At 39.6% G+C, this 3008-nt stretch overlaps 1 protein-coding gene across 6 annotated transcripts in view; it reads left to right on the top strand.

Annotated features, from left to right (window-relative positions):
- Positions 1 to 2126, top strand: part of LOC137800012 (extracellular sulfatase Sulf-2-like) — a 39678-nt gene extending 37552 nt beyond the window's left edge. For all 6 annotated transcript variants that reach the window (XM_068596990.1, XM_068596988.1, XM_068596989.1 and 3 more), the window contains one exon: positions 1 to 2126. This exon is cut by the window's left edge and continues 744 nt beyond it. The gene's annotated coding sequence lies outside the window, so the exon portion shown is untranslated.
- Positions 2127 to 3008: the final 882 nt, after the last annotated feature.

Raw genomic sequence — 3008 nt, 5'->3', positions numbered from 1 at the left:
ACAGATTCACATTATATTCAGGTGCACTGTACCTTTAAGAACTTTATGATTTCAGGACTCAAGTTTGCACAGAAAGGTTTTAGTAAGAATCACAACGTTGAGCTCTTTATTCATGACAATGATACATTAAAAAACATATTATAATATCTCCACTTTTAACAAACGTCAACAGGAAGCAACACTTCCTGTTTACTTTATTTATTTTTCTTAATTCTGTCTAAAAAGCTGATTTCCTTTAGTGATAAAACAGTTGATAAACTCGTCCTCCTCATCTTCCTCCTCATCTTCTTCGGGTGACCTCCCAGCGGCCATATTTGTTTGCCCTGTTCATATTTAGTCTTTCCAACGTCTGTGAAGACATTAAAGGACTTCCTGTTGTTGTTGTTGTTACTAAACTCAGACTGAGAGAAAGGGGCGGAGCAAATGTCGGACGCTGTGACATCACAGCCGATGTAACCGCCTCTTTTCTTCTTTATATTTTATTTGTTCCACTAACTTGAGCACGACAGAGCTGCGGCTGTACTAACCTGGTGGCTGACTACAGTACCCACAATGCAACGCGGCGGCCCCGAAGGAACGTCACCAACGAGAACATTTTGGATTGAAAGTGAAAAAACGAGCATGAAAAAGAAAACAAGAGAAAAAGTGTGAACTTGAAACCGCTCGTGAGCCAATAAGAAGAGGACTAGACGGTGATGTCATCGCTTTCAGAACTCACAGCCGATTGGTGGAAACTCATCACTTCAGGTTTCATGAGAACCGTCACATGTGGCCACTTCCTTTAAGTTCCTTTTCACTTCTTTTACACTTCCTTTAACTTCAATTTCCCTTCCTTTTCACTTCCTATAACTTCCTTTTCACTTCCTATAACTTCCTTTTCACTTCCTATAACTTCCTTTTCACTTCCTATAACTTCCTTTTCACTTCCTATAACTTCTTTCTCTCTTCCTTTTCCATATGTTTTTTTCTTTTGAATTATTTGCTGTCACATTTTTCTCCCACATCCATCCGTTAATCCCAAGTTTAAATTAGTGAAAATGTAAAATTTCAAACGTTGCTTCTGATGGGATCAGATGTGATCATGGTGTGATGGGATCAGATCTGTTCATGGTGTGATGGGATCAGATGTGTTGGTGGTGTGATGGGATCAGATGTGATCATGGTGTGATGGGATCAGATGTGTTGGTGGTGTGATGGGATCAGATGTGATCATGGTGTGATGGGATCAGATGTGTTGGTGGTGTGATGGGATCAGATGTGTTGGTGGTGTGATGGGATCAGATGTGTTGGTGGTGTGATGGGATCAGATCTGTTCATGGTGTGATGGGATCAGATGTGATCGTGGTGTGATGGGATCAGATGTGTTGGTGGTGTGATGGGATCAGATCTGTTCATGGTGTGATGGGATCAGATGTGTTGGTGGTGTGATGGGATCAGATGTGATCGTGGTGTGATGGGATCAGATGTGATCGTGGTGTGATGGGATCAGATGTGATCATGGTGTGATGGGATCAGATGTGATCGTGGTGTGATGGGATCAGATGTGATCGTGGTGTGATGGGATCAGATGTGATCGTGGTGTGATGGGATCAGATGTGTTGGTGGTGTGATGGGATCAGATGTGATCGTGGTGTGATGGGATCAGATGTGATCGTGGTGTGATGGGATCAGATGTGATCGTGGTGTGATGGGATCAGATGTGATCGTGGTGTGATGGGATCAGATGTGATCGTGGTGTGATGCTGGCGTTGAAACTGAAGAGATGATTGACATGAATATGAAGACGTGTCAGAAACATGACGCTCTCACGCGGTGCAATCCACCGTCTGCTTCAAGCACTTATTATTATTTTATTTTTTGTCTCGCTTTTTCTGCCTTGGTTTGTGATTTCCTACAGTTCCCAGAATGCCTTTCAGCAGCACAGAGCAGGTAGATGGCAGGTGATTGGTCGATGTGTCGACCAATCAGGTAACGGCTCTGTGCCGCGTTCCTGTTCATAAACCACAAAAGAATGATTCATGTGTTCAGACGTTATAATTATGATATATTATTATAACATACTATATTGTAATTATAATATATTATTAATATAACGAAGACTCAATAGGAAATATTAAAATATACATTTTGACAATTTTATATATATATATATATATATATATATATATATATATATATTTATATATATATATATATATATATATATATATATATATATATATATATATATATATATATATATATATATATATATATATATATATATATACATACACTCTGGTTCCTCTCCTGTGATGACTTCTTCCTGTTGCATCACTATTTTCATGCCGGTGGTTTGAGTCCTAACAGTGTAAAGTGTTGTTTCTTCTGCCTGTAGAGATTCTTTTTGTTGTTGTGGTTTTTGTTGTTTTCAACCCAAACGTGTTTACTCTGCGGTGCTATTTGCTGTCTAACAACTAGCTCCTGGTTGTGTTTGAATGTATTTGTAAATAAATGTTTAGGTGTGTTTCAAAAAGAAGTACCAGACTTTCAGATCAGAGTCCTGACACACACACACACACACACACACACACACACACACACACACACACACACACACACACACACACACATACTGAACGACAAAGTGCTGAGCACTTTGATTGGAGGATGCAGGAATGGATGGACCGATGAGGTGGTTAACAGCAACACAGTGACTGGTTTTAGTTTGTGAATAAAAGCTTCGGATCTTTGAAATCAAAGCTTATGTTTCAAATTCAGAATATTGTCATAATCTGAAAAATAGTGAAATATGTGAAGTATATCTTCAGGGTCGTTCTTTGCTGTCTTTCAATGAAGAAATATTCTGCAGTTCTGATAGAACCGATTCTGTTGCAGAACAACCAGGAAACAACCTCCAGTTCTGAAGAGTGAATCTAAGCGTCCTGTGTTCTGCATTCTCTCTCCTGACCACCAGGGGGCGACTCCTCTGGTTGTATAGAAGTCTATGCTTCATGTGTTAAAGCTGC

This window comes from Clinocottus analis, unplaced genomic scaffold (assembly GCF_023055335.1).
Source record: "Clinocottus analis isolate CAN_PGR_092001 unplaced genomic scaffold, fCliAna1.0.p SCAF_4, whole genome shotgun sequence".
NCBI classification, from domain to species: Eukaryota; Metazoa; Chordata; class Actinopteri; order Perciformes; family Cottidae; genus Clinocottus; species Clinocottus analis.
The sequence above is the reverse complement of the archived record's forward strand: the minus strand, read 5'-3'. Positions and strand labels throughout refer to the sequence as shown.